Source organism: Osmia bicornis, chromosome 16, assembly GCF_907164935.1.
Source record: "Osmia bicornis bicornis chromosome 16, iOsmBic2.1, whole genome shotgun sequence".
Lineage (NCBI taxonomy): Eukaryota > Metazoa > Arthropoda > Insecta > Hymenoptera > Megachilidae > Osmia > Osmia bicornis.
In genome coordinates, this window is record NC_060231.1 from 1,232,897 (window position 1) to 1,246,282 (window position 13,386).

Genomic DNA, 13,386 nt, shown 5'->3' on the forward strand with positions numbered 1-13,386 from the left:
GTGGTCGTCAGCAAAGTTCAACCGGTATGGAAAGTGCTGCTATCGCCGAAGGATTCAAATGCAGCATAGAAATGCACGGCCTAGTATATTCTATATTAGTTGCCGATGGCGATAGCAGCGTGTACAAGAAAATATTGGACAATGATTCATATAAAGATTATATGGTGCATATACGAAAAATAGAATCCACCAATCACCTGCTACAGAATTTCAGTAGGAAAATAAACGACATCATAGCAAAAGGCCGCTACAAAGAGCAAAGAGCTGTCGTAAAGGACAATGCTCTGCGGCTGCGTACTGGAATAAAGAAAGCTGCAGAATACCGATTCAAAGAAAAAATCAGACTAGTTGATCAAATAAAAAATTTGAAGGTGGACATGAAAAATGTACCGAGTCATGTTTTCGGTGAAAACAAGGAGTGTCAGAAGTTAGCATATTTCTGCATCAAATATTCTGATCCGAACAGAGTAAATTATGTTCCACGATTGAAGCAAGGTGGTATATATCAAAGCATTGAAGAAGCGATGCAGCCACTCTTCGCTCAAGCTGAAAGTTTGTTGTACGCTTTAAATAATAATGCTGTAGAAAGCTTTAATAATATAATTGGCAAATTCATCGGAGGAAAAAGGATAAACTTTGGACGAAGAGGCTCATATCAGGTCTACATGCTCCGCTGCATAGAGTCTCCGCTGCTGTCGTCCAATTTAACACTAAAGAGACCTTTAGCAAATTGAGTATGGCAATAAATAAAGAGCCGACAACCATCGTAAGAAAGATGGAAGAATGTACGAGAATGGCATCGAAATATAAAAATGAAGCGAAAGCATCCTCCTTCAGAAATCAGAGACAATCGTACGACCAGGATTATGGCCCCAGTGCAGCAAAACCAGATATGGAAGAGACTGTATACTCTTCCGAGTATGAAAGGCACATGGCTATACTCTATGAGTGGCAGACGATGCGGAACACGATCGAAGCGGAAACTCGCGATCAAGCGAAAAGCGAAAAGTGGATAGCTTACAGGAGAAAATTATTAACCGCATCAAATTTCGGCAAGATATGCAGATTACGAAAAGATACACCGCAGGCAAATACTTTGAAGAGTATAATGTATCCGCAAATACCGAATTTACGTTCCCTCGACCACGGAAGGGAGAACGAGGCAAACGCCTTGAGGCAATTAGAAGACGAAATAAGAATTCATATTCTACCATGTGGTCTCTTCATCGATGCTGTTGTGCCTTACTTAGGTGCTACTCCTGACGGCATTGTAGACGATGATACCATCGTCGAAGTAAAATGTCCTGAATCGGCGAAGGATTTATCGCCTGCTGAAGCAATAGAGCAACTTCCTGCAATACGGTGTATTTTCCGGGGTGATGAAATGAATAAAATTCATCACTACTATTATCAAGTGTAAGGACAGTTGCACATAACGAATAGACGATGTGCCCTTTTCTGTTTATGGACGCCGAAAGGAATGAAAATTATAAAAGTACCAAGAAATGATACATTCTGGGCAACAGAGGAAAAACTAAGGAAGTTTTATGAGGGCCGCATGTTGCCAGAAATCATAGGTAGTAGATTCAATCGACACCAGTCGATTAAAGAACCCCCGTACGTAAAAACAGAAAGAGGAACGGCTGCGGGAACGAGGCGGAGTCCCTACCGCGGAAGACGGCCACGGGGAGGAAGAAGAGGCAACAGGGGCCGCGTTAACAATTATTTTATATCATTTGCATAATTAATCGATTAAATAAATTGTCCATTAAAAAAAAATCATTGTTAGTATTGTACGGTGGTGTCACGTGTGCCCCCCCCCCCCCCCGTTACAATCATTGTGCTCCTCTTACCTCCCACTCCAGTATTAAAATGACCCCTAACCCTTCCCTACCCACTGGTGTCGGGCCGATGGAACCGACAGAAAGGACCCGAGAAGCGGACAACCCCGAGAGGAGCTTCGAGGCCGGTGACAGACCGCCCCAATCCCTCCCAGGAAAGGGAACAACAATGCAACAAGATGACACGTCCACCCAGCTCAAACAACAGCAGCAAAAGAGAGCCAGCTGGAGCCATCTGTCGCCGAGCCCAAAGACCTCAGCCCGCAGCCGTCACTGTCAAGTCTCCGTCAGCCCCATCGACCCCGATTACCGACACATCGATAAGTCGATAATCGATCTATTCCGTTGCCGGAAGGCGCCCCCCCATCCTAGTCCCATCCAATCCCCAAAATTATCCCGCGACGGTCTCGTCGTTGCAGCGGCGGCGACGAGCCGTCAATGAGCCTGAGGCTATCACTGTATAAAGAGTATTAGAAAGCGATAAAGAGATTTTGATTGAGCGATTTGTGAGCGGAGTTTCGAGTAGAGATTTGTGGAGCGAGCGTTGTGAAACGAGATTTGTGAGAGATTGTGTGAGGCGTTTTGGTAAGCCCTTTTTACTATTGTATGGTTCTGAGTTTCAGCAATGACCACCTTTTCTTTTCGACCCCCTATTTCAAGATCCCCTTTTATGTCAACTATTCTACGCGTAACGTAACTAACTCCGTAAGAACCCTTCCAACCCTGCGACCTCCCTTCCCCCAATACTCCTCCCAGCGTACTCCCCCGCGAAGTTGTGAGGACGTAAGAGCCCGAATCCCCTCCACTGTAATAGCCCTAATACTCCTTTCTCCCTTTTTGATTGTGATCGCCACAGCGAGTGGCTGGCACCCAACGAACGAACGTCTATTGTGAAAAGCCCTAATTATAGAGTGCACCCACGAAAGCGGGTCACAATACACTTATGGAAAAAATATGAATCTAGATCCGCGACTCCTTCCATACAAAATCTCCATTTTTCAGCATTTTTTGACATTTTTGATTTTTCACGGCTTCAGTTTTCGACCTAAAAATCTGAAAAAATTCTGTAATATGTGCCTCACAAATAGAAATGTCCCTCATTTTTTTCAGAATTTTCGAATGTCATTAAATAGGAGAAATTGACCAAAAACTTCGCGATTACATTTTCACCCGTAACTACCCTCCTAGATGAGATACAGGATTAGGTTGAAACTTGGCACAGATTGGTTTTTTTTTATCACCTATCGAATGGTTCCTAGCAAGTCGACTTTGGTTTGGGGGCACTTTTGACCATCTTATCCGGCTATACCCTTTGTTTTCTATTTTTATAATATTTATACCCTTGTTTTTATTTAATTATATTTTATTTCTGTTTAATTATAAAATTTAATCAAAAAATACAATCTATAGAGAATCTACAGTAAAAAAGTAAAATATAAGCAACTCTTATAAAACTATCGATATTTATCGATGGTATCGACAAGGCTTTTGAAAACTAACGATAGTATCGACAAACAAATTTTTTCGATAGTTTGCATGCCTACGCTGCCAGTGTTTTTGTTTCGTGCGGAGCGTGGTGGAGGAATAGCCCATGGCCCCAGTGCATGGCCCGAGTTGCCATCTACTTCTTTCTAAGACGTTTTCGCGATATCAGCGAAGACACATCGAAAGGATACGCATAAAGCCAAATTTGTATAAATATTTCTTACCATTTGTGCAAAAAATAAGCACAAATGGGAAATAAAAAAGGTACAAATAAGAGGTTTCCGGGTAGGAGAAAGTTCTCCCTCAAAAGAGCTTATAGAAAACTGTAAGTGCTTACAATTTATACATTTCAGTGACTTGTGTGAATTGTCCTACAATTATTTATAATCTTATTCATTCTACTTTTCAGGCGACAGGAAGAATGGCAATCGTCGACATCGACGATTCCACCAACTACAGTTTTCAAAGAGAGAAATTCTCTCCCGGGAAAACTTATAAACAATGTAAAGGAGGTCGGTCAGTCATATATGTCTGGCCACCAACTAATTCGTAAATATAATAATAAAAACGTCCTTACGGAAAATAAAGATGTAGGTTGCTTTTCACAATCAATAAACGTCCTTGGCTAAAACGACGAAACTGTCGTTGTACAATGCGAATCTACAAGTGTAAGACCTACTGCACAAAACGTCCTGCACGATGGCGAGTACAATCTCGTCGTAGACATCGGACACGTAGATATGGGACGTATTTTGGTGTTACGTTCCGAACAGAAATTTTTACACATTCACGTTGTGTCCCCCCCCCCAAGGAACCGAGAAGCAAATTATATCCCCATTATGTCGGGCCATACCACAGCCGACTCTAGTACTAGCCGTGCTGAAGGAAAAATGGCAACACCGCGGGAGTCTGATCTGAATATATCAACACTCTGAATATATCAGAGTGCCTCCCGGACTCCCAGCCTCCCACCATCATCAGACTCCCGGCTACACGAGTTCCATCTACCGGCCGTTTAATTTCCCGCTTATTTTTCAAGAATATATATATGTATACGTCATCTGTAGCAACATAAAGCCTCTTAAATAATAATAATAAAGATAAGTACAATAATACAGATAAAGTTTATTTATTTATATTAATTCCTCGGCTCCTTTTTTGTGTGTAGCATTTTCATTTAATAGAATTTATAGTCTTTTCAATATATTTCAAATAAATATTAACAATATTATCATATATGTATATTATATATATAAATTTTTATAATTACAACGTCATATTTATTATATATAAAGTTTTTTACAAATTTCATATTAAATTTATTAATTAATAATGCCACGGCGTTGCTGTGTTCCCAATTGTAAGGGAAATTATGACAGCACTTTAAAAGATAACAATTATACTTCAATATTTTTGCTACCTAAAGATGAGGAATTACGGAAAAAATGGATAGCTGCTATTCCTCGTAAAAATTAGACACCAACAAAATATTCTGCAGTATGCAGTCTGCATTTTGCAGAAACTGATATTTAAAGGTATCAGAGTATTTTATCTCCTACTGGTGTACTGGAAAATGTTTTGTTGAGATGTCCAAGGCTTATTACGGATGCAGTGCCTTCTATTTTTCCTAATTCACCTTCATATCTAACAAAACATGTGCTACCACAGAGGAAAGATCCTGCAGAGCGTCAGGAAAGAATTATTAACAATAACGACAATTTAGTTAAACAATTTATTGAATTTGATTTAATTAATAACTATACAGAATTAGTGAATACTTATAAAGTAAAGCTTATAATTGCTAATTGTTGGAACATTAAAGTAACCACTTCAAAAATTTATTTTTATATGCTTGTAAATAATGATTCTGATTTTTTGACAGTTTCAACACAGATCGTGATTGCTGATGACATGACGCTAGAAATTTGTGAAGAAGGTAATAAATTATCATTTACTGATTTAAAGTGGGTACTGCCCATAGATCAGAAATTGTCTAGGTGGTCCCAACTTCAGAATATATTAACTAGATATAAAGTTAAGGTAACACATGCTACACATTCTATTACTGATGTATGTCTTATTGAAAAGCATCTAGAGAAGTCTCTAGAAGAACTTAATAAAGCATATATCATTGCTGAATCAACTGAATTTGCTTACACTAAAAATCTTGAAATAGTAATAGATCAAATTAGACAAATTAAAGCTAAAAAAAATAGATACAGTTCATGCACCATTATTATGGCCTTCTCATTATATAGCCAATCGTCGGCTGCGTATAATTTATTAAGAAATTTTTTTATTTTACCTCACAAACGCTATTTACAATATTTATCATCTAATATAACTGTTTCACCCGACAATGATATAAAAAACGAGCATTATCTTTTTAATACATCAGCAAATTTAACAACTAGAGAAAAAGTAGTAATTTTATTAATTGATGAAATTTATATTAGTTCAAAATTACAGTATAAATCAAATAAACTCGCAGGCTGCGCTACAAATACGACCGAGTTAGCAAAAACGATTTTAGCGTTCATGATAACTTCAGCTTTTGGAAATTTTTCTGAAATCGTTAAATTATTACCAGTTTATAATATTACCGGAAATGAAATGATACCAATTGTTTACAAAATCATAGAATCGGTTCAAAAATGTGGTTTTGAAGTCATTTGCATTGTGACAGATAACCACAGAATTAATAGAACTTTGTTTTCTAAATTATCTGATAATGGTATAAGTTTTCCAAATCCTTCACAACCCAATAAAACAATTTTTCTTTCTTTTGATTTCGTTCACATACTCAAAAATATAAGAAATAATTGGTTAAATTTTAAAAATATTGATCAAACTTTTCATTTTCCTAACTTTTTTACAAACGAATTACAATTAGCTCATTTTAACGATTTACGTACGGTTTACAATCTGGAGAAACATTTGGTTATTAAGAAAGCTTATAAATTAAATTTCAAATCATTATATCCTAGTAATTTTGATCGGCAAAAGGTTTCCCTCGTCGATAATATTTTCGATCATTCTACAATAGCAGGTTTGAAAGCTTTTAATTATATTAATACGGCACATTTTTTGGAAATATTTCGCAACTGGTGGGACATTGTAAATAATACTAGTAGTATAAAAGGGAACAAAAAAAGAAATGAATTTAGTAAACCAATTTTGAATATTAATGATTGTAGATGTCAATTTTTGAAAAAATTTGTAACCTGGTTAAACTGTTGGCGAACTGTAGAAACGAACGGGCATTTGACAACTGATACTTTTACAGCGCTACATCAAAGTACAACAGTTCTTTTATTACTTATAGAATACTGCTTTCAAAATTTTGATATATCATATCTTTTACCAGGAAAATTTACTACAGAAAAATTAGAAAAACGATTTGGAAATTACCGACTTCTATCCGGTTGTAATTATCATATTTCATATAATGAAGCACTTCATGCAGAGAAAAAAATTAGATTAAAACATATATTTACAAAATCGGCAGCTTCGTTTTCTTTCACTGACATTAAAGATAAATTTCAGATTTGTGATGTAAGTGGTGATGATCTTCATGATCTTTCCATTGATGTAACTTCTTTTCAGGAAATATTTGATACTGATTACTTGTCCAATTGTGTTATAGATGATTCAGTCATGCTATATATACAGTAATGCTTCGAAATAAGCAAGTGGTCTCTGCTTCGAAATAAGCAACTCGCTATCCCCTCTTCTTTGTTTGAAGTCGCCCGCAAAGTGAGAGGTACGAGAAATGAGGGAGAGGTCCATGAAAGCGCGAAGCCGATGTTTAGGGTAATAAATTTCACGCTCGACTGAGCAGTGACATCGGTTAGTAGAAGAAGGATGGAATATATGTATATAATGCTTTCTATCCTTGTTCAAAAAATAACATCGCTGCTCGGCCGATCACTTTATGATTTGCCGCTACCTCGGATCTCTCACTCGTTTCTCGCGTTCTCTATCGTCCCGTTTCGAGAACAAAGTCAAGCCGAATAGCAACCTGCTTCGAAATAAGCAACTGTTCGGTCCCGAGCCACTTGCTTATTTCGAAGCATTACTGTAGCTGGCTATGGGTCCCATGCAGTTGCTAAAAAATTAAATTGTAACATCTGCCAGTTATTAGTTGTGAAGGATAAAGGTACAACTTTAAATAATACATATTTTGATCACTTACAAAGAGGAGGCCTTTCTGTTCCAACTGAAGAAGTGGTAGCCTCATTTACACATATATATGCAATAATGGAAGCCATAATAAATGATGCCAATTTAGAGTCCCAATTTTTGCATTCTGAAAACCATAGACATATTTTACTTAAATTAACACACATTAGTATTCAATCAGATATTCACTATTTATCATTTTCAGATACATGTATTTGTGGTAAAAATTACCACAGTATCTTGTTTAAATTATTATCAATTTTTTCAAATATTTTATTAAATGATTATGTAAAAACTGTAAATAATAGTCAATTAGAAATACATACAAACACCATTTTTAAAAATCGCAAATTAAAAACTTTTAACAGAAATTAGATTTTCAATGACCTTTGTTTTTAAATTTTGTTAAATTTTCATGTATTTATATTTCTTATATTTTTGTTATTAAAAGCTATTTCACACAAGATTTAACGTTCTACTAGCAATTCAGGAGAATGTCAAAGTAAGTTTTGTTACATTTCATTACTAATATTATTTAAGAATATTTATTATTAGTTCAAAACTTAATACTCAATTTTTCTATTTACATAAGAAGTTTATATTTTTAGTTCCTGAAAATAATTGCCAAAGTGATATTTTGTTATTTTATTGTTATTGTTATTTAAGATTATTTTATTTACTGTTGCCTATTATAAAATTTAAGATTTCCTTTTCTTATTTGAAAGTTTATTTATTTTCTTTTCATTAAAGTGATATGTACAATTTTCTTTTACGGAGAATCGAAAGTTATATTTTATTTTGAAAGATTAATTTTATTTTATAAAATGGGATGATATGGCTATTGGCGAACCACCCATTATAATAAAAAAGGGTAACGCGCCGAAGTAATACCCCTAGGGTGGTGAGGAAATTTACAATTTTAATACTGTCCTCTAAAACGGTTTTGTAATTAACTACGCAACTCTTCCCTTCAATAGCTAACTATACTAACCTCTTTTCCACATGTTCACATAACCTCTTTGGCTTCGTTCCGATAATTTCGCTTGTTTCAAGTTTTTATTAACTCATATACACATTTATCAATTCTTAAATGTTTCAATTTGATCCAAAGATGATTTCATTTTGCTTCATACCTCAATTTTCATGAAACCGCTGTAAATATTTCAAATATTATGTATCACAACACCAAACTACTTCGAGAGTACACAAAACATATATCACATTTATAACAATTTTATACTACCACATCACTTCTACTTACCATAGTTATAATATTTATATATTGCTTGTACATAATCAATAAAGAATTGTATATTTTAACATTATTTTCTATGAAAAAAAGCGATAATTATAATCCGAAGTACAAGACTCCCATTATTGAAAATAGGACTCCCGATTGTCACGTGAGCGGTGTTGCCACGTTATTCAGCACGGCTAGTACTAGAGTCGGCTGTGGCCATACGAAATAATAGACGTAACCTATTGTTACGCCCCGGCGGAAATTTTGAAATTTATCCGCCTTGCGTCCCTTATCAAGCCCTTTGGGGTTCCGAGGATTTCTCATGTAAGGGTCGTGAGGTGGGTGTTTCACTTTTCCGCCAATCTTTTCATTCCTCCTCTACCTTGTACACCCAGTCCCATCGAAGTTGTCGCAGTGAAGTTGGCGCGATAACGCCGCCGCGGCTTGAATGCGTTAGCGCGCCAACTTCGCTGCGACAGCTTCGATGGGACTGAGTGTACATACTTGACAAGCCTTTCGAGGTTCCGAGGATTTCTCATGCAGGGGTGTACAAGGAAGAGTTTGAGTTTAATTCTTTTCTATTTTTGACTTCTTCTATTGCTTTCTCTTCTTTATTCTATTCTACCCTGGAATCGTGTATCTTGTCAAGCCCTTGGGTTCCGAGAATTTCTCATGCGAAGTACACGAGGAAAGGTTATTTCTGTTTCCTTCTTTACAATAGTTTACGTGACCCTCCTTGAAACTATCGTCGCCAACCATAGATATATAAAGCCGGGTATCCACCAGTATCAAACGCCCGTATCGTATCACCGTTCCGAACCCTTTTGAATAGGCAGACGTTGCCTCGTTGCATGCAACGGCATGCTGCGGCGCGGACAACATTTCTTCGTTTCTTGATATAAACGGTTAGGCAATAGGACTGGGCCGCTACAGGCGAGGAGTTTCGTTTTGCTGCGTGGCGTTCCAAAGGAACGGAGGCAACGGATCCATCCGAAAAATTTGTCGATTCTTTGCTGTTGCATCGAAGGAAAGGTTCATGCGTTGGCACTTGACATAGCGTTTCGTGCCGTCACTTGGGTTTCAATTTATTTGAAATCTTGCGGTATTATTGGATTCATTTCAAAAGCGATTAAATTATTTATGAATTTAATCTAATTTAATTTAGACAAATTTTATCGTCTAAATATATTTAAACAGATCAATTATCTTCGGTGCTACGCTGTACATAAAAGAGCAATGTTAATAATCACCTGTGTGATTATTGAAAAAGGACAATGTTAATTTTCCAGAGATTTTTCCGTTACCGAATATCGAAAGTTCTATTGGTCTGTGATACGGAGGCGAAGGAACGGGCCGATCCGAAAATTGTCGGTTTCTTGTCGTTCAAAGGATTGGTTCGGAAACCACTTGAAACGTAAAAACAACATACCCAGGCGAAGGCCCGAAATGCTATGTCAAGTGGAAACATGACACTTGAGGTACGAGATAATATGATTTGGAATTGGATACATCAGTGAGATAATACTAATGCAACGACTGAACTTTGTTATTTTTCATTTTTTTCTTAAAAAACTGTTACCAAGATATTTGTGACGTTTTTCTGATTAAAATGATACCAAACACGATATGGTTTGGATAATTACACTAAAGAAACAGCATGCAGCAAATCGAAACTTCTCGCCTATAGGAGTTTATTTCAAGACACGAAGAACTATTGTCCAAGCCGTAGCACGCCGTGGCATGCAACGAGGCAACGTCTGCCTATTCAAAAGGGTTCGGAACGGTGATACGATACGAGCGTTTGATACTGGTGGATACCCGGCTTAAGACAGTTTACAATCGGGTAACGCACAAAAACTCGCGTTAGCTCGTAAGAGAGAGAGAGAGCCGTTAACACAACACCAGCGCTACGCAGTTATCCAGTGCTTCGCATTCCGGGAATTTCCCTTGGTAACTGCGTAGAAACGGGAAAACCGTAATAACTTCCTTGTCGAGGAAACTCTTTCCCTCTCATTTGCACAAAGCGTCAGCCGGTCCGATCAGGATCATTATTACCTGACCGAATGATAGCGTGAAAGGAATGGATGGATGAATATGAATTTGAACGACGAAACTAAAACAAATGAGAACCCTTACAAAGCCTAACGTCGCGAACGTTCGACCGCCGTTCGAAAATCAAGGGTCGTTCGAAGCAATAAACATTATTGTATTCGAAATTCTAAGAACTACCTAGCGACAACGACGAATTCTGAACAAAGGAATGTTCTGGTAGAAATGTTTAAATTCATTGCTAACGAAATGTCGATTCCACCGAAATAATTATGCGAAAGATTGTAAATGAATGCATAATCGGCATTGCGATCATCGTAAATGCATCGTCCGCTTTTACGCTGATAAGATCTTATTATAAATCAGGAAAGATAAATAATTCTGATCCTGCTAAGGGAAAAATAAATGGATAACTGCTTTCAATTGTTAAATTATATATCTCGATTTCAAGATCATTCGTGTTTTGGTCAAATTAATAGTATTATTTAACAGTTCAACATTTGGATATTCGAATTAAAGCAGTAACTGATAAATTAGCAATAATACATTTGAAGGAAATACTGCGTAGTTTCTAGAAAACCGTTGAACCTATCATGGCGACGTGTTAGAAAGAAAAAGGAACACCAAAGAAAGGGGATGAGGAATCTTCGTCTAGCTCGCGCGTCTTAACCAATCACCGGGCACGCGACACTTCCGAGCGCGTGCCACGATTCGTCAATCCGTCCCCTCCAAGGACGATGATCGCGCGACGGGCCCTTCGCCTGTCGATCTCGCGCAAATTTCGACACTCTTGATCGATCAATCGTCGAGGTACGTGATCTTGAGCCCGTGTGTCCGAGAGACAGAGTTGTTCGGAAATCGCGACAGTTTTCCTCTGCGGTAAAGTCCTCCGCGTAGCGAGGCAGAGTGCCGTGCGAGTTGAAATCGCGCGATTCTTAACAAGGACTCACTGACGCGCACGTAAAATCTTCCTTCAACCTAAATTTTCTATCTTTTCTTTCCGATTTTAAATCGTTTGCTCGCGTATAATTCGTATTAGCTTCATTTCGGGTAATAAAATATTTACATATTCTTTTCCGTTCGTATTCGTTTGTCTCTCGTCGACGTACTCGTTCGCTTATTTCATTATCGCCGCGACAAGTGCAGTGTTCACGATCCTTACCGTTCTTTGGTGTTCCAGAATATCCAGATCTCTACAAGCAATTTGTTATCTTGTATTATATCAAACAGCGTTTCGGTAAGTCGATCCGTTTACCATTTTTGAACACGACGACTATTTATTGGCAAAACGGGCGATCTGTCCAGCCCTTCTTGGGTTCCGAGAATTCCTCCGGTCAGATCGTTCCAACGTTTGAGGTATTTGATAAATACGTACAACTAAAACTTGCGTTGCGATTCCGTTTTCATAATTCATTTGATATTCTATAAAAGGGGGCACCTTAGTCCTGCCCTTTCGAGGGTGCCGAGAATATCTCTGGCTAGGGTGTATCCTCACGGCGGAAATACGCCAAATTTCCAAATTAAAATAGGGGAAGACGGGATCGCAACAATCATCTCCCGCGATTGTTATAAAAAGCGAAAATCCTCAAGTGTAATCTCAGAGCGTGCATTTCGTTATGTTTTTGTTACTTTTATAAGTCATCTTTACCCTTGTGTAACATCCAGCAGGAAGAGGAGTAAATAAGAAGAAATTCAATAATTAATATTTATTAAAATATTTATTCAATTTTTTTCGTTTTTTATATAATTACAACAGTGTAACAGTTCGTTTATTTATTTTTGTACTACATTGATTTAAATAATTATATTCATGTATTTAAACAGAATCTTATATTTATTAATATTTACGTTTGAACAAAAATTTTATATACTCAGAATTTACGTCGATAATTCTACCCTGTCGATAATTCTACCGCGTCGATAAAAGACCGACACAGCGCGCGAAATAAATAGAGAGAGATAGCAATAGCGAATAGAAAGAGATAGGAACAAGCGCAGAGTAGAGAGAGACGGCAATAGCGCGTAGACAGAGACAGCGATACGCACGGAGTCACGTACGCGCCGGTCAAAGTCCGAACACTTCCGGTATCGAAAACACAGGTAGAAAAAACTGCTACGTCAGCAGTTCTCCGGTATAAATACGAGAGTGCCGCGCAAAGAATTTTCACTTCGATTCTGATCGTAGTCCGAGACGGGTCTATGATACGATTTATATAGAATTCAGTAATCTTAGACTCTTTTGTCGGCAAAGCGGCAAAGGTACCGCGTCAGACCCGGGGCGCTCAACTATCGGTTCGCAGCGGTTCTCCTACGTGTCAGGTTCGCACCCAAGCTTAACGAGCGAGCGAAAGCCGAAGCTCCTTGGATGCGGCCTATCAGTACACTGGCTCTAGAGCGACGATACCGTTTTGCAGAGTTCGCTACCAAGTATAACGAGCGAGCGAAAGCAGAAGCTCCTTGGATGCGGCCTGTTCATTGACGGCTAAGTTGCCCAGAAACCGAACTGCGGCCGAACGAGCCAACTCCTACAGCGTCGGAACGGATCTTAGCCAATTTCCCGACAATTCTTTCGAATCATTTATATTATAT

The 13,386-nt window shown here is 37.8% G+C and overlaps 1 long non-coding RNA gene and 1 pseudogene across 1 annotated transcript; one reads left to right on the forward strand and one right to left on the reverse strand.

Annotated features, from left to right (window-relative positions):
* Positions 1-4,626: 4,626 nt before the first annotated feature.
* Positions 4,627-7,001, forward strand: LOC123988606 (annotated as a pseudogene).
* Positions 7,002-7,370: 369 nt separating this feature from the next.
* LOC123988573 lies at positions 7,371-9,016 on the reverse strand. The gene is made up of 4 exons (XR_006830182.1): positions 8,770-9,016; positions 8,500-8,660; positions 7,522-7,635; positions 7,371-7,434 (listed from the first exon to the last, which is right to left on the reverse strand). It is a non-coding gene; the product is annotated as an uncharacterized LOC123988573 (long non-coding RNA).
* Positions 9,017-13,386: the final 4,370 nt, after the last annotated feature.